Source organism: Seriola lalandi, unplaced genomic scaffold, assembly GCF_002814215.2.
Source record: "Seriola lalandi dorsalis isolate HSWRI2012SDOR001 ecotype SW California unplaced genomic scaffold, Sedor1 jcf7180002054934, whole genome shotgun sequence".
Taxonomy (NCBI): domain Eukaryota; kingdom Metazoa; phylum Chordata; class Actinopteri; order Carangiformes; family Carangidae; genus Seriola; species Seriola lalandi.
The window spans coordinates 1,197,238-1,224,111 of NW_019525486.1; the positions used below are offsets into that span (position 1 = coordinate 1,197,238).

Genomic DNA, 26,874 nt, shown 5'->3' on the forward strand with positions numbered 1-26,874 from the left:
GGGGGGGTGGGGGGGGTGGAGAAGTCACAAGAAACCATAAACTCATCTTAAAAAGCCAGAGATCATCATTAACATGAAACACGTTAAACACTTGATCCGACCCACTGATGAAGGATGGATGACGTTTGTGATATTTTCAAGTGTAACTCCATCAAACGACTTTATCCTTCAATACCTGCAGCACTGGAACACAATAAAACTCTCTGTTTCGCTGTAACAGATGCGAAAGGGACCTGAAGACACAATACTGTATTATCGAGCGAGCGGAGGCTGGAGAGCTGAACACCGCAAACCAAGAAACAGCTCTGTGAATTTCTAACTGCAGCGGAAAAAGTCAATGCATGAATTAAATACTTTGTTCAACGACTCAGTGTTTGAATAACACTGTGCTACCGCAGCTCTTTCATGGAATACTTAAAGCGAGTGTAATCTCGCTCGCTGTGAAACTGTGTGCACTCGCTCATCCATTCAGCCACGCACCCACAAAACACTAAAACACTTATTCTACTGTATCTCCAACACCAGCTCCAGTCCACGGGTTGCTTCAGGTTAAATGGTCTGCCAAATGATTCCATAAAAAAAAAAGAGACACCAAGAATGGATCCAGATTGCAGGCATTTTATTCTCTCAGTTTTTCATTGACTTTTTAAAGGCCTTAAACCCACTGCATCGTGATGTGTGTATAATTACACTCCTCAGAATATCTGCGTCTGTCTTCTAATCTTAGTTCAAACGCACCTCCACGCTTCAATTTACTGGTGAATTACCAGACACATCCCTTATTATTAAATTAAATTACAGCGTTGAGGTGCTACCTTTATGGTGTTAACTGGCTGTTAAAGCCATTGGTGGCCTAATAGTCTCCTGTTTTAAATCTGTGTAGGAAATACAAGGTTGTTTTACCCTGAACAGGAAATAAATAAAAACCTCAGATGGGTTTTATTCGTTTTGAATAATAAATGATATAGTAAACTTGCTTTTTCTAGTTTTCCTCATGCAGAAGTTGCTGTATTTTTGATAGTGAAGTCTGTTTATGCTTTTGTAGGTTACTAGAAATCTCATGTCTAAACATGAGTCATTTAAAATGCATTTCATAAATATTTAAAAATATAGACTTTGCTTAGGCAAAAGTTCTAGTACCGGGTAGTAAATACACAGACTACACATGCTATGCATTTCTATACATGCGTCAATGAGTTCAAGCCAGAAAAGTGTGACATGGTAACAATAAACACGTCTACATCTGCTTCACTTCTGCGTATCTACCCACATTTATTTATCTTATCTCATACCCTGAGCATGTACTTTAGTGGGGTTTATTCATTGTCTTGCTTTTATCTTTGATGCTCAGTCCAGCGGCTGTAATGGCCTGAACTCCCCACAGGGATGGTCGACGTGTCATGTGATTCGATCCACAACATTTGGTTCAACTTTTACATTCCTCACTGGTCTGATTTACATGTAATTGTTATCCTGTCACATGTGAAAAGTCCTCAGCGGAGGGTCCACAAGCGGTATCTTGCATTTACCGGCATTTGATGGCCCTTATTACGCTTAATACAAAACAGCTCAAACAAGGTAAGTGCAACCATATGACTGCCAATTCAGATTAAGTCCTCTTTACGGGGCCCTGCTCTGTGCTGGGGCCGGGGGGATGTAAAGGCATTTTAAATGCTCAGAAATGATGTAGTTTAGGTTACAAGACAGAGGGAATAAAACCAGGAGAATGTGTCACCTTTTATGACAAGTGACAGCTGGAGATGAGAGCAACATGTGAGAAATGTGTGAAATAATAACAGTGTTATTGAGAATCTTACTATTTTCTTTACTTTTGTGAGTCTTTGATGTGTTAATGACGGTGGTGTATATATGTATGTCAACTTTCTTACTTTATACTTAAAGAAACAGAGAAATATTGTACTTTTTTTAACTGCATTTATTTCACAGCTTTAGCGACTTTACAGTTTAATTTGATTTGACATACAAATATATGATGAGCTCATAAAATATGATATAAAACAGTTAAAATTGTTTCCGCTTGAACCAACTATAAAAAGGAAAATGCTAGTTAATAACCCAATAGTATAATATACAATACAAACATTCACAGGAATAACACATTAACTGCAGAATTGCTGCTTTCACTTAAGTAAAAGTGATAATACTACAGGGCAGAAATATCCTGTTACAACAGACCTGCTCTCAAGTATTAAACTATTTACCTACAAAAGTAAAATTCTCATTATGCAGAATGGCCCATTTCAGAATATTATATTATTGGATTATATAAACATCATTTACACATTATCTAATCTTAATCTATTAAAGATACATCATCATTTATTTGTTGATATCTTGTATAATCGGAATCTGCAAAGTAACCTGTAAATAATATTCATCAAAGTAAGAAGTGCGATATTTCCCTCTGAAATATGGTGAGACGGAGGTATAAAGAAACCTTCCTCCACCACTGGTTAATAAGATATATAGTTTTCACTGTTACCCCTCATTGTTACTCAAATTGTTACTGAGTAAAACACCGAACCATTTTCCTGTTTAATGGTTGCAGCGCTCGCTCTCTGGAGCTAAAAGCCTGCATTGTAAATGTAAAACATGGGTTCCTGAGAGCTAAAGCCTTTATTGTCTGAATTAATAACCCCATATTCAGAGGTAATGGCTCACAGGAAGCACTGTTCTTTTCTTCTGCCTTCTCTACAGTCAATCCACCAAGATCTGAAGGAACGCCTGAGGGGAAGCTCAGTCGTAAACTATGTGGAATAAATTGTTCAATAACTGGCTCCAAACCAGCACTTGGTGTGAAACTAACTCCTCCTGAGTGAAATGTCAGTTAAATATTATTTCTTTAAATGAAAATAAATAAATAAAGATAATAAATCACAATTGCCCAACATGCTTCACAGTCTCAGGTCCCTGTGGAATGATTGTTCAGAGATCAATAAAGCACATAAAGGCTGCGTCTGCCATTGCAGCGTGCCATTCTTGTTTTGTTTGCATAAAGATTTATTGGGACTGAGGATGTTTATTTTCACTGTGAAATTTATAGCCTGAAAATTTGCCACAAGGTATGACAGTGTGTGGCAACAACAGGTTGGAGGCTGTTCCAGGGCGTGTTTGTAATTGCGATGTCTAAACAAGGTCTAATTTATGACTTCTACAAAAAGCTCTGTATCCCATGTTGGATCAGGCTGTGCTACCCTTCACATTTCACTTCTTTTTTAACATGGTAAATTATACTGTGGAGATCAGACTTTCACATCTAATTTCAACATCGCTCAACACTGTTGATTTTACCAGCAACCAACAGCAAAGTGCCAGAAACTTTCACTGCCTATCCCCCTGAATAAACACTAAGCGCTGTGGTTAAAGAAACAGATCGGTCGCCAGCCGAGAAAACGATCACGTGTGGGTGAAGAGAAGTGAAAGGCAGAGAAACAGAGATAATCTCTCCTTCATAGAGCTGAAGAAGTTTAGAGTGAACAATCAGGTTTCAGTAACTTCTTGTCCCCACCCATCACTTGCACCTACACAAGAAATGTATTCACACAAGAGGTGACAATGATCATGGAAACAGCATCATGTCGAGAGATTATATACTTTGCTAGAATTAGATATTTAAAAAAAAAAGAGAGAGGCGAAGGTCCCTCATTGACCCCATGTATGACGTAATCTGGCAAAACACAAATTTATTTAGGAATGTGCAACATGTTCCTAACTGTCATTTCAAAGTAAATGAGACAAGAGCAGTACAGGATCTGCCTTATCATTAGATACTGTGATTTAGTCGTGCATATTCCCAAACAAATTGGCAATGAATCAAATAACCACACAATGAATGTGGGGCCTTTAGGGGTCATGGACCCCGGGGCAGTTATAGTCTGATAAAAGAAACAAACAGTCCTAGCTGTCCATAAAGCTCTACATTATCTGTACTATAATACACTAGTTTCCCTCGCTGTTGTAAAACATCACATATAATACATGTAGATTCTATATTTGTACATTTTTCATCCTTTAAATATGCTGCAGTACACTCAACTGCTTAATTTGGGTAAATTATTTTTTATGGCTGCAGCATTGTGTTACATGGCGACGTCTACTGCATCATTATAAATCACATTCCCCCTGTAATTCAGACTAAAATACTCAGTATTCTGGGAAACTTTGCGATCTAGACTAGAATTAAAAAATGATACTCTGAGTTTGATCATCAACTCATGTCTGCACAACACAAGTTTGTCATATTGGACGATACACTATTAACTCTAACACAGAGAGAACATTAACTACACTTCTTTCTCTATGAATAAAACAAGACTAAGAGTCGACACTACAGCTGTGGGTCTGTGAGGCTCAGTGGTGCTTGGAGCTAAATGCTCACATCAGCATGCTAACATGCTAACATGCTCACAAAGAAAGTGCTAGTATGTTGATGTTAAGCAGGTATAATGTCTATCATGTTCAAAATCTTGGTTTGGCCTGTTAGCATGCTAACATTTATTGATTAGATTTTAACAAAGCACAGCTGAGGCTGTTTCGCAGGTATTTGGTCATAAAGCAAAGTGTCTGTAAAAGTCCTTTAAGAGCAATGTAGGGGGTGAAAGTGGAATTTATCCACGAGGAATATAAAAAACCTGCATCAAATGTCACAGTTCCTTAGTTGTTGAAATATTTCATTAAAAAATAAAAACATCAATCACAAATGTCTGCGCAAAATTCAGCGCCAATCAAGCAGATGTTGACAGATGTCACTAAATGCTTTACGTGAAAACTCTGACCTGCTCGTAGCGCCTCAAGAAAAGTCAGAGGATCACCAGAGTCATCAGGATTTATTCTCTGGGAATCATGAATCTGCACAAAATTCGATGGCAAAATGAAATTTCTTGAAATGAAATGAAATGTAATCCAGCTGTGTTAATGCTATACTGTTTGTTCTGAATGGCCACACTCACACGTCACACAGTCGACCATCGTAGCCTCCTCATCCTCTCCTCAACAGCCCTGTGTCTTTGTAGTGCTGATGAAATAAATAGTACAAATATGTAAATAGGGATGGAAGTGCACACTGTCAGACAGTCTCATGGTGTCGCACTCAACTGTGTGTACACATAGAAAGTCACACCCTCACACACCAGTTACTGTGTAATGGTTGCCGGTGTGCTTCAGATGAAGTGCTGATCAGGCCATTGAACCGCGGCTGAAATCCCCTCCTCTCACACCTCTCAGGCAATTTTGGCAACTTTCCGAGATTGTCAATCACACCCACTTCACAGAACCACTGGCCAGCTGTGTGGAGGTGAGACAGTGAGGAGGATTTCAACTTGTTTCTCTCAAGCTCTTCGACCACGTCTTCAGCCCATAAGCTCGTAAGCAAAACATCCAAAGCCACAAATACAATGATTAAGAATTAAATGTTTTTTTCCCCCCATTTCTTTGTTGTAAATGACTTTTAAGGCATTAAAGCATTATTTAATTTCCAAACGCATTTCTGTAGAAACACAGCATTTCTTCATTGTTTATCTTCTCTGCCATATTACTGAATCTGTCTGTATATACTTATCAGACAAGATCTCCTGTAACGTGGCCTCCACCACAACCTTATCTCTGCATAGTGCATGTTTCCTGTGTGCTGCTGCTTCTGTCTTTATGTTTGAGCAGTGTATTGATTGCTGTTTGTATCTCTGGAGATGATAAAGAAGTTTCCTAGCGTGAGATCAAATTTAATCAATTTATAAATATTGAAAGAAAAAGGCTTCTTCTTGCTGCTGCTGCTGCTGCTGCTGCGTTTCAGGCTCACCCAAGTTGGCAGGTATGGCGCCCAGTGTCAGCCCAGATCTGGCTGAGTGCGTAACACGCCACCCTCATTCTAATGAAGGTCTTTTGGATTACCCTCCACAGTCATTAGATCAGCATAATAAAGGGACTCCGGCCAATGTGAGAGGAGGGGGAGGTGGGGCGAGGGTCGGGTACTTGGTGTGATAGACAGCGACCTATTAGGCCTACACGTGAATGGGGGACGCTTCGGTGAATTCACTTCCTCAGTTTGTCTCTGGCAGGCCCCAAGGTCACGTCTGCTCACTGCTGAGGACGCCTTTGTGATGGAAATCCTGTGGATAAAGTTTAACCCCTAGAACAATCCAAAACCTGGTCCTCCATGTTCGCTGGCCTCCCCCACCCCCCCGCTCCCAGTCACCCTCGCTCCAATCCAAAAGCAATAGGCTGCGAGTCCCGTGGCCGATCCCTGTTATTGGACCTGCCTGCAGATTGGATGGATAACTGTTAAGTGTGTGTGAGTGGGGTGACATTGTGTTCTTTAGATTTGACACAGATGTTGCAGTGAGAGAGAAATTGGGTGGGAGGATGAAACAGGGAGGGAGAGGGAGAGAGAAAGAGAGAATGAAATCCATCTGTAACAGTGTGCATGAATGATTGGTTCATGTGCGATTGACATTTGTGCTGAAATCAAGCCAAAAAAAACAAACAAAAAAAAAAGCATGACATTTTTGTTAAGCTCTAATCCTCTTGGTGCCAAGATGACGCACTTGAATACGACTTGAAAAGAAGCTTCAGTTAAATATTTTGGGATCAACCAGATCTAAGTTCCCCAGAGAGAGTAAAGTTTATTGTCAGTCCCTGATCTCCTCTGAGCTGTGAGCTGCAGAGGGCGAAAAAACAAAAACTCATACACACCAAATATACCTACATATCTACACACTCTACACATGCTCACTAATCATACAACAGTCAATCTGTTCCACGTCACTTGGCTTGCTGTAATGTTTTTCATGCCAAGCGCACAATTCATCTGTTGTGCTGTTGTGCTGATTCACCATGGTCTCGTCCTCTGTTCTGCACAGCAGCGTGCAATCTGACTTCCAGGCTACGATCTGGAAAACTGACTGTTTACTATTTAATGGCACATTTAAAAACTGAGGACATGATCTGCTTTGGAGGCAGGCGAGGAGTGTACGACCACGTTCGCAGCTTTGAGCGGCACAGCGGCGCTTAAATGCTAACATGCTTACACTGACAATGTTAAGGGGAACTCTGTTGATTTTACACGTCAGTGTCTGTTCATAGGTCTTAGACACAACTTCGGCATGTGTGAAAAAAAGCCGTGTAAAGCCTTTTTTGTGGCCCCAGAGGGAGCTGCACCAAGATAACGGCGCCACCTGGCCTCTGATTAGACTCTGCTTTGTGATTGGACTGTCCAATCAGATTCAGGTGTAAAATAGGGTCAATATTCTACCTGTAACTTCAGTGTCACATACTTTGTGGGAATTTGGAGGACCGCGTTTTACAGTTTCTGCTTTGTATCTGTACACAGACAAATACAAATCTCTTCTACACCTCTCCACATGTACACTTGAACTTCCCATGCAGATTTATTTTACAGGCTGACAAAGGTTTATTTACAGCTATTTTTGGAATTATTTGTCACTTTACAAGTTCAAAATCCTTTTGACCCTAATTTGAGTCCGTACAGTGTGAGGTGTAGTCCTGCCAATGACTCTTGATGGTTGTGGGAGACCTTAAAGTCTGCTACTGACCTGAGGGGGACTCTGGCAATTAATATGTCATTAATTAAATAAAGTGACTTTCCATTGCTGGGCAAACCAGGACATTTTAAGCAGATCTTCACGATACAGTATTGAGAAACACTGATTTTTACTTTTTTTTCTGTCTGCTGCACACCAAATTTCTCAGTTCTTAGTCCTAACACAGCTGAGAAGTATTTAATAAAAATGAATAGCGTTTTTCCAAAATAATTTTGTATAATGTTGTTAATGTAATAATGTTCATTGCCCACATTGCACATTGATGACTCAGTTTCACACCCAAGTTAAAACAAAGATATTGATGATATTAATACCTTTGATGCATAGAAAACAAATCCTGATTGCTTTTACAGTCATTTCTTAAAATATAAAATAAAATCATGGTTTCCCTTAGACTGATATTTAATTTGTGATATATATTTAATTTGTAATATACAAATGTTTGTATTTGCCTTTTTTACGTTCAGGCCAGTAAATGTCCCGCTGTTCACATGAAGCATCAAGAAATGAAACTTTTCTCAAACCACTTCACTGAACAAGTAAACTCAAGACCTCCGACACCGTGGGACTTACCTCCGGACCGGAAGGAGAGGGGAGGGGAGGAAGATGTAACAGCCCGGGTATTTTACTCACGACCGGCGGATGGTAAACAGAGCCGGGGGTAACTAACGGCGGCCATCATGTTTTCTTGTCGTCCGTGGCGATATAAAGCAGAAATGGCGCCCCCCCCCCCCCCCCCCCCCCCCAGTCCCCAAATGTGCGCAGTTTACAAACTCAGGTGGTTGTGCGCACCTGCGGCTTTTCCCTGCACGCAACCGTTTCCTGTTCACCCGACCTCCGACACCGTCACAGGTATGAAAAGTCTCTGCGTCTGTTTGTTCCCCAGTTTGTTTGTTTTTCTCTCATGCTGTTATCATTCACATCACTGTGTTAAAGACTCGCCGGGTCTGGGCCGGGTCTGGGCCGGGTCTGAGCCGGGTCTGAGCCGAGTCCGGCTGAAGTGTCGGGCTGTAGGCCGACCGAACAAGTGCCAGACGCGGCCTATTCCTGATAATCCCCCCCATGCCGACCCTTCCTTTAGATGCAGGAAAGAATCACATTACATGACTGCTCTTTTATTAAAGGTCATATTTACACAACACGAATCCTCAAACTAAAGCAGCAAACATCAGTCCGGAAATCATCGGCTGCACTTGAAGGAATGTTGAAAGTTAATAAGCTGCAGCGGTAAGTGAAGGTGAAGGACCAACAGCAGCTGTGCATGAAGTTAAGTTACTAATAATAATCACACAACATAAGGTTCATTTGAGAGCAGTTCTGGCCTAATAAAAGGCTTAAATGTCAAATATGTTGTTCCTGTGCCCCCTGTTGTTTAGGAACATGCATCACTGTCCTAAAGAAATGAGACAGAATCTCCTCAAACACAAGTGGCACTGACTTTGTTTTAATACCAGAGGATGTATATTCCACTAAAATATCAATTTAATGTCATAAGTGACAAATTTCTCTGCTTCTTCTGCATCAGTTTTGAAACTGTTCATTGTGACGGAGATTTGTTAAATCAATCAGGGTATTGGAGGAATTAAATGTTTTGACACTGGGTGAAAAGTTAAGGGATCAACAAAGTGATTACAGTTCGACCTGAGGGGAAACATGAACGTCTCAGCCTCATTCCACGGCAGTCCATCCAGTAGCTGTCGAGACATTTCACTCAAAACCATAAATGTGAACCTCATGTCGGTGCTGGAGGTGAAGTCAGGGGATCAGCAAAACGAGTAGGTCTCATCCTCTAATCCTCAATAACCGCGGAGATATTCCAGTCTGGAACAAAGTGACGGACAGACTGAGTGACAGCGGCGTCCCTGGAGCCACGCAGCCAGAAATAAAACAGTTATCAGGCGCAGAACAGGTGCAGTTTTTACTCAGCAGCTCAGTTTGGATCCAGTCGGCTTCACTGGCAAGTGTTAGATTAAAGTTAAGGTAAAAAACTCTATTTAAATAAATCGCTCGGACATAACAATAAGAATCTGTTGCTGGTGTGTGTGTGTGTGTGTGTGTGTGTGTGTGTGTGTGTGTGTGTGTGTGTGCGTGTGTGTGTGTGTCTGCATTACTAGCTTGTAAATGAGTCCGTGTTGCTGTGAAGTCATTACCTGAACAATCGGTTTTTCCTGGCTCTGTGAAGGATAGCATTCTCTCTCTCTCTCTCTCTCTCTCTCTCTCTCTCTCTCTCTCTCTCTCTCTCTCTCTCTCTCTCTCTCTCTCACACACACACACATCCACTCTGTGTGTGTGTGTGTGTGTGTGTGTGTGTGTGTGTGTGTTTGCATCACACTTCCTGCCTTTGAACACAAGGTGGGGCTGTGAGACCTTTGCTAATCACCAGACCTCCCTCCCTCATGTTTCCTCATCTCCTCCTGAACATTTTCACCGCCGTGATGATGCTGTCATCTTGATGTCTTGGCGGTGGAGTGACGAAGGCGTGAGCTGAGGGGTGGGGAGATGGTGTATGTGGATTTTTTTGTGGTGCGTCTTGTTCTCCCACTCTTATTCAGGGGTGGCAGCGCTTGAGTCAGGGAGATATTGATTTGCACAGGACTGAGCTCTGTGACCAAAGCCACAGCACGCCAAGGTCACTCGAACCGATCATGTCTCTATCCAAAGTGGGGCGAGCTTTGCAGCGGGGCACTGGAAGGACTGGCTGTTTAAAAAGCTTCCCTCATAGTCCCTTCAGCATGGAAAAATGAACTCCCGGCCCAGAATCGTTTGATGCTCAATGATCCTTCAAGGCTTTAAATTGTTTTACCAGGTGTAATCGCCCTCCTGAAATGTCACAGTAAGGCACTGGCTCTTCAGGGACTTTTATAGCTTTTCCTCAATAGTATTGAGTCCTTAAAATCAACTATAAATTGGTATGAAAGTGGATTTTGGCCGGGAGAGAAGAGATGTTACACTTCTCAGGTAATGGAAGGCAAGGGGCATTTCTCTGCTGTCGGATGAAAACACTGAAGGAAAAAAAAAAAAAAAGATTAGCTCCGTAGGAAAATCAAGTCCAGTCTGACTTTTATGCTGGAAAGTCCTTCCTGTTGAATTTCTTTTCATCCCTTTACGCTCAAAATGGACGTAAATGTTGAATTATTTCCTTTTGAATAAAACGTACAAATCGTCAAAATTAAGAGGCTTTTTTTTCCGGGCAGGGAAACAGACCTCATCCAAGGGCGCAGCCGAGCTCTTTATGGCCGTCTTGATCTATTTGAGGGTAAATCATGTGAGACTCACTTTTCAAGAGGAGCTGGACATGTTCCAGTTTTCTCTGAGTCAGAGCTGAACTGCAAAAAGAAATGAGTAAATACTTGCTTCATTGGAATTAAGGGTTTTGTGTTGCCATCATCGCGACTGAGACATATGGTTTGTAACTTTCTCCATTTTTCTTTTTCCTGCAGCTCTGTAAGTAAAATAAATGATTCCTTTTCTGGGTTTCCTCACCTTTATGCATCCAGGAAGCAGCTTTATGGAGCTTGCATGCTGTTTTTTCATCAGCAACCTGATTTTTTTATTCGTGCACTTCACACCAGCAACAACTGGGAGTTCCCCCAGCACTTTTGGCCAGTCAGTGTCTCCACTAGAGCAGCTGGGTGCTGGACTCAAACCAGTGACCCAATCCCTCCGTGTCCCAGTCCAGCATCAACATCTGCTGTGTCACGTCACAGCGATTTAGTCTCGTATTCAGCTTTCAGAATGGATTTTTCTTTATTCAAGTAGAAGTTTAAAAGCTCAGTTAAAGTTCATCCACAGAGATTACTTTTCATATGCGTGCTCTTAACATATTTATGCGTATTTCCTGCGCTGTCAGCTCTGTCAGTCGAGGATCAGTTTCTACCCCCCCCCCCCCACACACTCTAAACCCATCTGATTTAGTCATCATACTGTTACTATCAAACGTTAAAACTACTCTTTACTGCTTTCAGCTGTCATTTCACTGCTTCCTTGACACACTCCCTTTCTCTGCCGCCTGTTTTCCTTCAGAGCCGGCCCCAAGTTGTGACTCAGCTCAATGGTCCCGTCCAGTCGGCTCCTCAGGAATCCCTCTCCTCGTCCAGAGAGAGGTCGCCGCTGTCTCCATCGAAAACCTTCATCAGCACCGACTGCCCAGGCTCCACTGGTGGGTGAACCCTCTACTGACGTCACAGGTGCTTTTAGATACTAAATTGTCATTGGTGGATTGCGTTAAAGTTGGAGTTTTCTTGTAAAGGATCCAATTTGTAAGGACATGTAATAACATTTATTTTATGCAATATATTTATATTAGGAAAACCGCCTCTGCTTTTCCTGCAGTAACATCATGTCATGCGTCGTCAGTATCCTTCAGGCTTGACAAGGATGTTTTTCAACGCTACAGTTCAATTTCCTTCCACATTTATCATTTGCGGTGCAGATCGTCCATTCCTCATTCCTGTCGATCAGCAGACCGTGTTCTGCATCGCCTGCGTGCTCTTGCATTTGCATGTTGTTCTCATGTGTGCACCATAAATAAAAACACAACAGTGACCCGCTCAGATGCACATCATCCTCAGAGCTGCTAGGGGGCAGAAAGTTACACAACCACAGTGCAGTGAATAAAAGAGTCAAACATTTAAACGGAAAAGAAAGAAAAGAATAAAAAGAATAAAAAGACAAACATTATACCCAGCTAAAAAACTGAGGCTGAATTTGTTCTTATGTTTTTTATTTATAGTTATTTATTTTTATAGTTATTTTATTTAATTCCCAGTCAAGTTTCCAGTGCACTGATGTCATTTTGGACAATAAAGTTTATCATCACATTATTATATTATGTATCAATATCTGAATTTTTTTACTCCCTAATATCGGTATCGCCATTGGCCACAAAAATCCAATATCGGTTTGGCTCTACAGTAAACTGTTTTGTTTTGGGTTCATGATGTTTGGGTTTTGTGGTTGCCTGGCAACAGGTGAAAGATTGAACTGTCATTGTCGTCAGATTGTTGATCCTGATGTGACAGGAAGTTTGTAGAAAATCAGTGTCTGTACGTTGAACACAGACATACTGTATGTTTCTTGAAACGAGCCGAGTTTTATCTGATGAAAAATACAGTAAATGTCTCACGGTAAAAACTTTAACAAAAACAAATTGACTCAAGCAACTAGTTAAAGTGGAGACAGCGAGCGTTATTCCCGATACAGGTGCTTTTCCTCGCACAGCTTGCTCGTTTCTCATGATAATATCCGCCCTCGAAACATATTTCCATTCAGCGGAGTCTTTTCAGTCCCGTGGTCGCGGCTAAATTTACGGCCTAAAGAGCGCTGCGAGCCTGTCGAGAGTAGAAGTGTATAACTCTGTGAATCAATTTTTAGGACCTTTTTGTGTTTTTTTCTTCTTCTTCTGCTTCTGGGACACAGTGCGCACACACAGCTTGGCTGCGGCAGGCCTACGATCAATCAGCGGCTATTCAAACACTATCAACCATGTTGTGCCATGGAGCCACACAAAACTCCTCTCCAATTACCGACACAATCACCTCTGATTGCTCATCATGTGTGTGTTGGTCACTCTCCAGAAGGTCGCTGTGCTAACTGGCTGCGCGTGAGCCGGATTTCTTCTTCATGACTCACAGGGAGAGAGATCTGATATATTTAGACAAAGAAGAACACATATACATCATGCCATATTGTAAGGCGCTGGCGTATTTTTCCTTGTCATATTCTTTCATAGGTTATTTCTATACAGTTACTAGCAGATGTTTCTCTTTTCCCTCACTCACTCGTTATTTTCTCCTCTATACCCTCTACACACTCTGGCATCACAGGTGCTTTTACAGGCCGGTAATAAAAGCTGCAGCGGCGACTGTAATGGAGCGCGAGAGAGACAGAGCGCTGCTGCTATTTCTAGTTATTTATTCATACTCGCAGGGCTGTTTTAAACCAGTTAACATCCAGACTCCTGACGCCCTCTCTGTCTCTCTCTGTTCCCAACAGTAAAATATTAATAAACTGTTTTGTTTGCGGCTCTTTTTTTTTTTAAAGCAAATACACGGCGGCCTTATCGTTTGCATCGTCCTCACAGTGTAAATAAGCAGAGGGAAGTATTTAGGAGAGTTTGCAGTGTGGGTTGTTTTTCTGCTCGGCGGCAGGAGATTAATGGCTTGTTTGCATTCCCCGCGTGCTGTTCATCGTTGCTCTGTCCCAAGCAACACACTTGCTGTATACATGCAGGACATATAATGGAAGATAAATGTGACAGGAAGTGGGGGGCACTCTTCCTGGGGGGTGGGGTGGGGGGGTTGCTGTGCGGAGAGGAAGCAGCGTTAGAGGAATTCAGTGTGAGCAGACGAGATGTCGGGTCACTATGTTGTAGTTTATGTTGATGTTACGATTAGTGTGTTTAGTGTCCGATCTCTGGACGGCAGTGGAGACGTATCTCTAAACTAACTGTGATGATGTAATCTGGAGGAGCCGGGTGGAGGTGGGGGGGGGAGTCCTCTGACAACCTGAAGATTTGAAGGCTTTTTGAGTGGTTGATAGCACTGAACCCAAAATCCCCAAATGTCAGTAGCTGGGAAGAGAATAAGAGCACGCTATAAGGATTTTGTGGGCGCTATGGCAGATTTTAGGATTTGAAAATAAAAATGAAACTTTGAGGTTTTGGATCTCTGTAAAAGTGCCTCGAATTATGATACGTCTCTGGGGAAATATTAGAGCCTATACAGATTTATGAGAGTATGAAGTGCCATGAATCTTTTTGTTGTATACCAAACCTTGGGCTTTAGTGCTGTAAAGACATTTGTTTATGTTATAGCAACATGTTGAGATTTGTCGGGGTTGTACCCGTCTTCATATTTAGAGGTTTTGTGACATTTTTTTTTACTATTTTAGGAACTTAATAGCATTTTGGGGGGAAGCCATAACACATTTTTCGGGTCAAATTTGGGCGACCTTTTACCAAAGTTTGGGATTTAATGATCCACTAAACAAAGTTATTGATTATGAAATACACTTTGGAGAAACTATACCACATTTCTGTTGAAATATAATCAATTAACAAATTTGCAGGCGTCATATTAATTATTAGTGATATAAAAACAGCCTCGGGGTGCGGAGCCTCCCCTTTGGGGTTTAGGGGAACTGAAAACAAATGTTTATGTTGTACTGAGAACTTTTGGAGATGCTGCGCCACATTTGCGTTAACGCTTGTTTGGAAAGGCTTTTTTTTTTCGGGGTAGGTGAGCAGAAGCTGTTTCAGCATCTCTGAAAACGATGTTGTTTTTATAGCCGAGCAAGATGTTTGGCAGGAGCAAACGTGGAAAATGTTTGTTTATTCATTGCAGAAAGCTGGTGGGTTCGCACATTAATCCCCTGAGGACAGATTGACGTCAGCCTTTGAAGTCCAACAACATGATCATAATCCCCTTTTGAACTCCAACATAATTGGTATCAGTTGTTGAAAGGAGGCAATGAATGAAAAACTGACTGAAAAAGTCTTGGTGTAGCTTTGCCTGCTAATGATTTGGCTTATCTGCCTAATGAAACAGCAGATCACTAAATAAATGTGTTTGAAAAAAGCAAAAGGTTCCATTCCTGCAATCTAAAATCCATCAGTCAACATTTCAAAAGGAAATAATCATTTCATCATCAAAGCTCCATTTAATTGGGAGGCAAAGGTCTGAGGATGATAAATTGTAATTCATAATCTGCTTTATATTCAAGCAAAAGAAAAAGCTGCGGCTTGTTTTAAATCGTGGAAATAAAAGTTTGGAATAAAACTTGATTAAAAAAAATATGATACAATCAGGTGCAATCAAAGTTTCTCACTCCTGCAGCCTGACGAGACTTTTCCTCTCATCAAGTCCTAGCAGTGTTATCAGCATACGAAACAACGAGGGGGGTTGTGTCTGAATGAGCTGTCACTGGATTCACACGTGTTTCATCATCATCACCGTCATCATCACCATCATCATCACCGTCATCATCACCGTCATCATCACCATCATCATCACCTTCAGTAGTAGTAGTCGTCTGCTTAAGATTAAATGTTGGAGCTGTTCAGTAAAACAAACGCCTGCAGAATGATGTTTTTTATTCCTACATGTTGACATGAAAACTCCCTTTTCTGTTGCATCATTAGTGAAGCTGTGCTCTCTGTTGTTAGTTCGCTCTGCCGAGGCCCGGCGGGCTTTCGCTCCAATTTTTTTTTTTTTTGCTTGGAGTGTCATTAACAACCCATCGGATGTTATTTGTGGGAAGAAATCCATGCAAACATAAATTCATGACAGAGGAGAAGCTGTTTGCTCTATTTCGGCCGCATCTATTTTTAATGATGTTGACTTTTTCTGGTGAGGAAAAAAACAAAAAACAAACAAACAAAAAAACAAATGAGGACACAGAGAGGATGGCGTGCAGTGCTGTGTTTGCCCTGCAGGTGACAGCAGTGGCTTATTGAAAATGTAGACATACTGTACACAATCACATATAGCATGAACACACTTTTTCATTCTTGTGAAAACCACGAGAAAGTCTCTGGTTTATGTGATAAATTGTTTCAGAAAACAACTCTTCTCCTCTGTCGCCGCTGCAGCCGGCTCGCCGCTCGCCGCTCTGCCCTTTTGTTCGAACCTGCAACTTGAAACGTTTTGTCAAAGCGAGCTCCATCACGAGAAAAACAAACCATCAGCAGATCTGCGCTTGTTTGGAAATAATACAGCAGGGGAAAAAAAATACATTTTTCTTTTCACAGTTGTGCACAATTCCAATAATGTCTTTGGAGATCTGAAGTGCTGAGGGGAGGAAATCAATCCCTGACTGCTGCTGTTCTCACCAGACTCCAGCTGTGTTTTTTCCCACTTTGCCCACTAAAGGAGAGCAGTGGAATTACTGACTTCCTCCGAAGGTTTAAAACTGTAGTAAATAAAATGAGGTTTTCTCTGTACTCTTGTTTTTATGACGGGTCCATTGGCTCAAAAAAGAAAAACAGGAAGAAAAAAAATCACATCTAAGGTTTACATTGAGTTAACTAGGATGCCATGGTAACTGCTTCAAGGCAGTTTTTCGACATTTGGGACGGAGCGCAACATCCAGGGGCGGATAATCTGATATAATTGGTAGAAACCTTCAGCAGAGAACAAGGTCTCCTTCATGATTTTGCTCTGGGAAGCTGTGAGGTTTTATTAACCTTACTTCACCCGGACGAGGCTTTTGCTGAGCGTGCATGTTGTTTTCTAGAGACGGCCTGCTTCACGTTCATACGCCTGCACAGACTGTCAGCTGGAAGCCGCCCAGCTCCAGCTCTGGAGCAGCTGGCTGTTATTTGCCTCTCTGCTCGGCAACAGCGGCGGCAGCATAAGGTAACTCAGCAGACAAAAGGATTACTTACAGCAGTTCAATTTTCAGCAAAGAGCTGTAGAAGATCCTTTTGAAAAGCCAAAGGCCACATACATCACCCGTTTTAGCTCCCTTTTTACTGGGCTGTCCTGGAAGTAGAAAGCATCTCATAAAGTCAATTTATATGACATGAAAGTACTCGGGACGAAGAGGGGAGGTCTAACATTTGGCAAAAACCAGAGTTTCCCTAAAAAGAGAGCCTCCCACAGAGAGAATAAAGGGCCCTCGGCTGTGCAAAAAATGCTAATCATCACCGAAGCACACGCCCATGTGTTAGATTTAAACTCGTGTAAAATCCTCTGTAGATACGCTCCCTGCTGCTGAGGATCAGAGTGTAGGTTTGTCTCCTACTGGATGACACAGAAAACGTGGCGTAATAACCTTTAGGAAGGACATCCTCCGTCCTCCTGGCAGGAGGCAGCAGCAGCCAGAGAGAGGCGAAGCATGGGGGGGGGGGGCTTCTGTGTTTTGGAAGGAAGTGATGAGGTGGTGGTGAAATTAAGTGGGAGAGACGTGAGTGAATTGTATTATGTGAAGAGAGGAGCAGCAGTTTGTTTTGAGAGAGAGAGAGAGAGAGAGAGAGACTCACGGTGAGTTTGTTCTGAGAGCGACGGTAATAGTCAGATCACAGAGATTTCATACGGCAACGATTCCCCTACAAAACTCTCATTTCTCTGTGTGTGTTCCACTCTCAGATAGCTGCAGAAAGGCCACACAGAGAACCCCGCGGTGCACACACGGCGCCTTATCGCTCAGTCGTGCCGCAATAATGTGACTGTTGTCAGTTACGCCGCTTGGCATTTATTTGCAATGCTTTGTAATCCCCAGAGGAAGATAAGTGGTAGAGGCGTTCAGGTGGAGCGCTTTGTGACGGAGCGTGCAGCGATGCTGAGATCTTCCTGCCCACGCGAGAAGCCAGGCAGCTCGCAGATGCAGCACTGATGGCGAACACACACACACACATGCACATGCACACACACATAATCATTTAGACACTCAGGGGCATACACATGCTGGCATACATATTCAGATGCACACTTGCATAATTTACACATCACTGCTGTCAGAGGGAAACGTTGCATCTTCAAAATGTTTTAAGGAGCTAAGAAAAATATTTATTCCAGAGCCAGAGCACGAAGCTCCCTGAGGGCCAGAGAGAGAGTTCGTCCAACACCGGACCACAATGTGAAAATTAGAGGGAGTTATATAGTTGTTCAAAGGGGAAGCCAGAGTCGGTTCGCTTGACACGAGGAGCAGCTCTCAGCTTTGACTCTAAGAAAATAAACCTGATGAAGTCATCAGCGTTGTCTGGGCTCGAGCTCTGAGAGCAGGAAGCCTGGATTACAAACTATGAGCGTGGAGTTTGACAGACGTGTGCGTTTCCCAGGCAGGTGGAGTCTTAACAGAAGACGCTGGTGATTTGCATCAAGGGGGAGTGATGCTTTGCCTGAGGACTAAATCTGACTACTGAACTAATGATGCTAGCAGCGTTTAGCCACATGTGGTGACAACTGACAAATACAGGTGGGGAAATGAAGCTGGTCAACATCAATTATCAATTTGCCTTTACAGCAAAGACATTAGTTACATTACTTTTTGGAGTCTGTGACTTTTCCATATAACTGAACATCCATTACATCCAATCCTCACGCTGGTTCATACAGGACTGATCAGCAGCGGGTAAATCTCTCTGTATCTACGGTGATTTTCCCGCACGGATGAACCACCAATGATTGGTTTGTCAGAGCTGAGGAGCAACTACATCAGCTCGGAGTGTGGTGGAGTCTGTGGCAGGAAAAGCTTAGGAAACATCCAAGAAAGGTTTCTGATGCTCCAGATAAAAAGAAAGAGAGGAAGGATTACAGTTTTAAAAAAGGAATCCAATCAGCTTTTCCTCTCTGGAGAAAGAAGAGAAGAGACTGAGGGCTGACAGGTTGATATTTGCAAAGTATTTTAATAATATTTTTACCTTTACTTTACCTAAATAATGCATTATTGTCTTGTTTCTAAGCATGCGTTGACGTTGGTTGTGTAATTACTCTCACTGCCAGAAGGGGGAGACAGAAGCTCCACGCTGCAGGTTTAAGGTACTTGCTCGTCCCTGCAGTACAAAATTAGCTCCAACATTACCAGCTGTTACATTAAAGTGATCGATGTCTCAACAGCGATACTTCAGTATTATGATGCATATTATTCTGAAACAGGCTGTTCTGTAGTAGTTTTGCTCGGCTGCTGATTCTTATGTCCTTCCACTTAAGTCAGATTTGAATGCATGACTAACGTGTAGCAGAGTCTCTCTACACTCTGCTGCCGCTGCTGCTTCTACTGAAGTCACAGATCTGAGTCCGTCCTCCACCACTTTATATTTTACATTCAACAGGTGTTGAAATAGAACCAGCAGCCAGTCTACAATTCAGATATGCAGTGTTTACTGACCAGCAGCTAGCTTACGCTACGTTGACGTAAATGTGACAACAGACGCCAAATCATGTCGTTTAACTGAATGAAAGTCAAACCCTGATCAATATTAGTTCATTCAAAATAAAACACAAAACAACATTTCACTTAAATAAGAAAAAGAAAATGAATTCAGACAAATATGAGCAGAGGAACTGACTTTCATTGTAGCTGCCCATTAAAATACAAGACTAAATCATAATGAAAATTAATACAATTTTGGAAAAAAAATAATTAAATGAATTCCTCTCAGTTCACCATTTCTTTTTTTAATTCACCACTTTTCACCCTAAAGCATAAAAAAAACATTCAATTCACCTTGATTTCTCCTGTAATTCATCCCTCAGTTTTCACACATGCACGTAAACAAAGCTCTCAAAGCCTCGTCTGCACACATGCTGCCATTCAATTTACTGAATTGCATTTGTTGTGGGGGATTCGCTCACTTTACGAGATAGTCTGTGATAACTGCGCTGCTTGCTTTTCCCTCCCTTCAGCTTAAATTGCAGTGAAAAGCAAGAGTAGAATTGTAAAACACATTTATCTGCCTCCGACAACCGTCTCCCCTCTGAATAATTAATGCTCCAGGCTTTATGTCTTGCTGGTTTGTGCTTGGGGCTTGTTGACTCGGGGCGTGGAGAGTCCGGGCCGCCGGCGTGGCGGCCTGGGGATGCATGCAGCCGTTCATCCGACCTCTGCAGCGGCCAAACGGACCAAACATTTCTTCAGTAACAGAAATAAATAATCGCATTAAAAGCAAGCCGCGCTGACCATGAGTACAAGTTAATGGAGGTGAAGTGATGCAGAACGGAAAGTAATGCGAGTGTGAATGTGACGGTAAATAAGTTATTATAGCGCCCTGATAACATACAGTACCTGTACATATTAAACTGGTTAGAGGGTAATGTGGAACATTTTTTTTTCACTGTTGTAGTTTGACAGGAAATAATGTCGAGTAAAATGAGATCGATACCAAAACGGCAAGGAGGGAACTATTGAAAATATTTAGTTCTTCCATAGGCTGCTGCATTATATGAAGTTTGTTTCTCTCTAATGACAAAACAATATCATCCCACAAAAGCCTGATCTACGTCGCGTGTTGCTGTGGAACCGATTCTGTGTCTGGGACGCCACCTGAGGCCAAGAGAATAAAACAAGTCGTGAGATTGTTGTTGCCAGATTCGGGCTCCATGTTGCTGTGAAGGAGCAGCTCATCCTGCACGTCAGGAGAGACTGTGAGCTGATGCTGCAGGCTGTGATCGTCTCACCTGACATTTTGACCACCTGTGAAAGACAGAGATGTTGATCTTAGCTCTAAAATATCTACTGCTTTCAGTGTGTGTTTTTTTAAATTGTGGATCAGTTACTGAGATCTGGGCTTGTGGCAACATGGCTGTGAGTTCAACAAGGAATATAAGCAGTCAGACCCAGACAGGGTCTAAACAACTGCCATGGTCAGACATATTATCTGAAGCAGTGGCTCCCAAACTGTGAGTCGCACTCTCGTCAAGGGGTTAAAGATAAATCTGAAGGGTCACAATGATCAAAGTGTGTAAACCACTGATTTCGAGGTGAAAGCTGAAGTGGACTGGGGATTATAATTGCTCATTGCATAGAAAACTCTCTCCTAAAAATAGTGTTTATACTCTATGCTACTAATTCTGATAAGCAAATACGTTTTGAAAGAAGTGTGAGGCCTTTCAAATTACACTGTAACTATAATGATTAATGTCTATTTTAGGGTTATGTTGAGGTCAAGTAAAGATGGGCTTCTATAAAGAAAAGAAATCAGCAGTTTCATGTGTTCACTCTCTCCACATACAGGAACAGGATGAATCTACACCAGGGCTCAGCAGCAGGTTCAGGCTGCGTCCAAACTCTTACGTTTTCATTTTGAAGAGGCATTTTAAAAACGGAAACGATCTCCGTCCAGATGAGCATTTTATCTCTGTGTCTGCAGTCGTCTCCATCCATACTACCGCACCTGAAAAATGCATATCACATGACCATTCACGTACACCGGACACGCATGTGCCGGTGTAAACAGGAAGTAGATTGTCTACTGCAGTTGATTAGTTGCAGAAAAGACTGCGAACGAGGAACAGCAAAGACAGTCGTAGTGTTAAAATGCAGAATTCAACTGCACAACAGCTGCTAGCAAAGACAACAAGGTCAGTAACGCTTGTAATTTGTTATCCAAGTTTCATTCTCACCACTGGTAGTTGTGACTAATAAGACCAAATCAGGAGGCCTTTGTGTGTGACTGCAACTAATCGTTGTTTCCAAAGGTCTCAGTTTCTGCCCCTCCAGAATAAAACAAAGTTTTCAGAGCATAACGGGGGTCAGCAGTGTTTCCAAAAGTTTCCGTTACAGGGTTTGAAAACTCCAGAGTAGTGAGTAAGGACGCCAGGAGCAAATGTAAAGAAAATGTAGGAAAAGTGATGCGTTAAAACTAAAACATATCAGCGAGGATGCAGCCTCAGTCATGAGCATGGCTCACTGGGCTCAGTGTAGTTTTACAGGTGCAGTCGACTTTAGTTTAGTTCAATTTTTTTGTATAATTTTATTCATTTACATAAGAAACTGCATAATACAACAATTTGTTTTATGTGAGGGTGAACAGGGTCACAGCAATTATCAGATAATACAAGGTCCCATTTGAATATATTTACCTGAGGCTTGTGTTTATATTGTTATCTACAGTAGATTTATGAAAAATAATGTTCAAGTTTTTATGTGAACAATAAAAGGAGGAAAAAAGCTTTAAGTGAGAAGCTAAATAATTTAGTTTGAGGCTTGATTTGGCTGCTATTTGTTAATTACTGACGTATACATCCCACCATCCACCTCGACCTCATACGGCTTCTGCATAACAACAAGAATGTAACAACTGGAAAAAACATTACCATTACATAATGCACGCAGGGATTATGTTTCCCCAGAAACATATTAGGCAAAACCTTTTCATGGTAAATAAGTGGACGGATGGATTTGTAGAAGAATTTGTGTTTTCCTCCAAACAGGTTTCAACTTAATTGAGTTTGATCCTCTAGTTGTTCATGTTCCTGTTGGACTAAAATATTATAACGAATAAAGGTAATGGCAAAAAACTACAAATATTGAAAGCAGGTAATAAAAAGTGGATTTTTCATTAACCACTGGCACATTTTAAATGACCTACTTTGTGCATTGAACCGGGCGTTCAACACTGCTGAGACATAGAAAATCCTTATTGTACTCAGGTCCCACAAGTGCTAATTACACTGATCTCCTCGTGAATTTACCCTGTGCTCACTGTAGACACAATTCATCAGCTACATTAAGTGTGCAAGGACAGAAGATATGTGGGGCTAGTTTAATTCCTCTGTGTTCGGCAGCACGGCTGACAAAGAGCTGGATTTTGAGGTGTCAAGTGTGTCTTTTCTCCCTGCGGTCAAGTGTCTGCTGGAACTCGAGGAACACCAGGTCTGAGTGCCTTACACAACACGGCCCGCTGCGATAATCCTGCAGACGAGGAAACGCTGCTCTTCTGCTTCTCATTTCTCACTTTTTTTTTCTCAGGAATACAATGAACCCTAATCCTCTGCTCTGCCGCTCGCAGCCACAGCTCTCAATTTCCCTCCTTCACATTTTGCCATTTTGATACTTGGACAGGGGGGAAAAAAAAAAAAAAAAAGTGCAGCATTGATTAGTGGTAAGTGAAGATGTAGAGGATTTAAGTAGAATTAAAACATGCTGTTGCACATCACAAGGTTCCCCCACGCCCCCGCCCACACTGCTCAGCTTCACTGCCACCATTTTTAAATCCTTGAAAGAGTTTATTTGGTTCATCCAGTGTTGGGAGCTAATCGTCGTCAGACATGGACTTCAGTACATCTGAATTGTGCTGAAGAAAAGAGCTTAAAGGTGCTGCCTGTAAGTTTTCTCTGCCCCAGAACGTGGTTTCTTGTTGGGAGCTGGTTGTGGTGAACGTGACGTTAAACACGAGGTTATAATGCGCCGTCTGAACGGAGCCACATCTTCAGGGCAGATTGGAGGCTTCAGTGAGTCGCTAGCTATGGGAAAGTGACGAGACGGGCCGGGGCTAGCTGGTTAGCATGCTTTTCTTCTACTGAAGTTAGCATGCTAACCAGCTAGCTCCAGCCCGGTCAGACTGTCTCATCACTTTCCGAATACCGTGTCACTGTATCGTCCACTCGTCCTTGAAGAAGTAGCACGGATCAGAGGGCGTATTATAACCTCTCATATTGTAAACCAAACAAAAGCTAACGCTCTCAGCAAGACTGGAATGTAAACAGCTGTTAATGCTAACGTTAGCTATGTAGAAATAGCTAATCTTGCAGATGGCTCCTTTAAACAGTATGAATGAGTACAAAAAAAGGCAAACATGTTTTCTCTTTTTTTCCTAATATTGTCTTTTATTAAGTTAGTTGATTAATTGATCAGTCGATCAGCAGCACATTTTGAAGATGAAAGAAGAATGCCAAACATTCGCTGGTTCCAGTTTCTCCAATATGAGGATCTGCCGCTTTTCCAAACACGTCCTCTGAACTAAATGACTAATTATTATGTCTTATGTGTTTGATCAAGGTGCGACATGAAACGAGTCCGTCTCCCCAACGTCCCTAGCAACCGCAGACACAGACTGTGTGACGTGTAACAGCTTAGACTTTATTTTGACCAGAAAATACTCGACACCTCGCACCAAGCCTGAAAGAAGTGTTTCCTGTATATTGATTATCTGTGGCAGCTCGCCACAATATCAACATTGACGGCCACGGATTGATTTTCTATTGCATCATGTATGGTCACCCTGCCTCTCTGTTTCTCTCCTCTGCTCTCTGCCAGGGGGCGGGGCTGTATACTCAGTGCATGCTCTACACACACACACACACACACACACACACACACACACACACACACACACACACACACACAGCAAACAGCAGAGCAGACAGGCTGTGGTGTCTGAACACAGTGACCCAGGTGTGGTGAACAATACCTTGAAGAAGTCGAGAACAACTGCCCTCGTTGCAATAACTTTTATCAAACCAACTGTTGTGTGTTTTACACGACCAAGCCGCGCTGGTTAAGCCGATCGCAAATTATTATGAAGACGCTAAAACAAAAAAATCTTGTCTAACTGATTATCTTGGTATTCTTAGTATATTATTAACATGTGGCAGATTGACTTTGCTACTGGACGACCCCCCCCCCCCTCTACCATACCTGCAGGCAGAGATTCACACCAGCAGCAGCGACAGGAGGAAGGACTGATCCTGACTGATGTCTGTCTTCTTCATTCTTTCTAAACTTCACTCAGTATTTTGATGTCAGATATATTATTATTTATTTTCCTGACATTTTTTATTTTTTTCCAGTGACATATTATTGACTTTATAGTGACTCTGCTGTTGTGAAAATGACTGCTCCAGAAACAGAATTTAGTTGTATTTCTATTTATAATATAAATCAATCAATATAATTTATTCATTTAACCTTATATATATATAAAAAAAACTTCTTTAGTAAAGAAAAAGAACCAGTAGTATTATGAGCTGGACTGAGTAGAGAGTGTAGATAATCAACCTACCTTCCTATAATTTATCTACAGACTCATTTTTGGCCTCACACACAGTCAGGTCGGGGAAACGTGATTAAAGAGACGATTAATTCTGGAAGGAAACAGGAAACGGACACGAAAACACCCGCGTCAAAGTAACTAGTCTTCTGACACACTACATCCACCTTCGTCCCTGACAGACAAGAGTTTTACTTCAGATCACTGTCAGGTAAATGTAAACAAAGGCTGTTGTGGCTCTTTGAATAAATTCATGTGCTAATAATTATGACACAATTTAACATGAATGTCTTACAGGATAAAATGATGAAGTGATAACATTTTATACCCAGGTCAACTGTGACATCATGTTTTCCAAAAATCCAGCTTGATTGTGACCATATTTCCTGCAGCTTGGCGGCTTGGCGGAGGCATACAACCACAAGGCGGTAATCCTAGTTCTTGTTTTTCGGTCACTATAATAAATAATAATAAATAATTCTGATTGCCATTTTATGTTATTCTCATTTAATCTAAAAAAAAAAAAAGAATCTGCAAAGGAATAAATATCGAAAGCTGCCTTAATATTGTCCAGGTGAGATTATAGGTGTGAAGGTCGGATTACTCTGCATTGCTTTGCTTTCTTTACCCACTCATGTGCGTATTAATAGAGATGATTTATGTACAGTAAAGCTGTACGTGTAAGACACACTGCACAGATCCAGTAGAGATTATCCTATAAAAACAGCCTGTATGGATTTTCTTCCTCATCATTTTTTGTCTCGTTTTCCTTTTATGTAAATGCTTAAACTGCAGCCTGTCAGATGTCATCACTGTGAGGTTTCTTTTTAAATGGGAAACTTTTAGAAACATCAGAGAGCCTCATAAATATTTATATCCTCAATTGCCCTTTCATTCATTTTCCTTCGCTCTCTGTTCTTTGCTGCCACAATGACCCAGTTTTCCCCCCATGGGACTCAATTAAGTCGATCTTATTACAGTTACTTCACCTTGTTTGTACAGGTCTGTGCAAATGTGTCCTTACAAGTAACACCACATCAACTTGTCGGTATGAGAAAATAATAGCAGCTCACAAGAATATTGACACAGTAGTCCTGCCTCTACACCTCCCAGGAAGAATTGAAGAGTGAGTTCAGGCAGGAGGGAGAATAATTTGATGTGGCAGCATAACAGGAAGCGTTTGAAGGCCGATTGGCATTTGTTGATTGTCCATGTTTTTCTCTGTTTGCACTCAAACTCCTTAATCCACCTGCACATCAGCTGCTGTATTTCCAAGAGAGAAGCTCAGAGTGAGCGTCTGCTTCACTGTGGTCGGTTGGTTGTTACCCCATTTTTTGGTTTCGTGAGTAAGTTCAGAGAGCGAAAGGAGATGATGGTGATAGCCCAGACATGCGAAGAAAGAGGAAAATTGCACCTGCAATCTTTACTCCAAACACTGTTGGCTGCATTGCATGCTGGTTTATTGAGGCTGCTGTCAGAGGAGAAATTGCTGTGATGGATTTCTGCCTTTATGGAAAATGAATGTTGGTGCAAAATTGTGGGTAAAAAAAAAAGAAGAAGCTGTTTTTTACTGTAAGAAGCCGAAACGGAAACCTGACAGATGCCAGCTGCTCTGCTATTTGGAAATGTCAGCGTGACATGACCACCTCACATGTCAAACTCTCTGTTATTCCTCCACATATTTTAGATTGAACACATGTTTGGTAAAAACTGTATCACCAGACAAAAATGCCAATATTGGTGTTGTGTCCCGTCTAGCAGTGGCCAAGACACAGCGTGAATACCCCATCTTCCCCCAGTCCCAAGTAGCCATGGGAACAGATTACTAGACTGTTAACTGGTGTATTTATTTACAAAGTGTTTTTC

General features: G+C 41.8%; 2 long non-coding RNA genes across 2 annotated transcripts in view; both read left to right on the forward strand.

The window, feature by feature from the left end:
• Window positions 1–2,913, forward strand: part of LOC147817597 (uncharacterized) — a 31,752-nt gene extending 28,839 nt beyond the window's left edge. The window contains exon 3 of the long non-coding RNA XR_015436241.1: window positions 2,719–2,913. This is a non-coding gene — a long non-coding RNA (uncharacterized LOC147817597). The remainder of the gene's footprint in view (window positions 1–2,718) is intronic.
• A 5,413-nt stretch (window positions 2,914–8,326) lies between these two features.
• LOC147817598 (uncharacterized) lies at window positions 8,327–15,617 on the forward strand. Its single transcript, XR_015436242.1, has 3 exons — window positions 8,327–8,429; window positions 11,601–11,764; window positions 15,440–15,617. It is a non-coding gene; the product is annotated as an uncharacterized LOC147817598 (long non-coding RNA).
• Window positions 15,618–26,874: the final 11,257 nt, after the last annotated feature.